Source organism: Varanus komodoensis, unplaced genomic scaffold (assembly GCF_004798865.1).
Source record: "Varanus komodoensis strain SLA01 unplaced genomic scaffold, ASM479886v1 scaffold139, whole genome shotgun sequence".
NCBI lineage: Eukaryota > Metazoa > Chordata > Lepidosauria > Squamata > Varanidae > Varanus > Varanus komodoensis.
The window spans coordinates 228,920-229,256 of record NW_025335402.1 but is presented as its reverse complement, the minus strand read 5'-3'; positions in this window follow the sequence as shown (position 1 = coordinate 229,256).

The window sequence follows — 337 nt, the reverse complement described above, 5'->3', positions numbered from 1 at the left end:
GACAGAAGATTGATGGCCCTGGGATGGTCAAGACAAAAGGTGGTGGTTGTATCGTCACTGTGGATTCAGGGCAGGCAGCATAGCACATGTTCCGCTCACCACCGAAAGACATCTTTGCAGGATGGCAGTTGTTCTGGAAGAGAAAAAGCATCCGTCGTATTTGTGAGCAACATTGCATTCAATATTCTCATCCCAAATCAATATATGCCAATAGGAAAGCAGTTAAGATAATATTATCTGATGAAACTAAAATATTTTGGTCACATAATGAGAAGGAAGGACCCACTGGAGAAGAGCCTAATGCTGGGAACGATTGACAACAAAAGAAGAAGGGGAC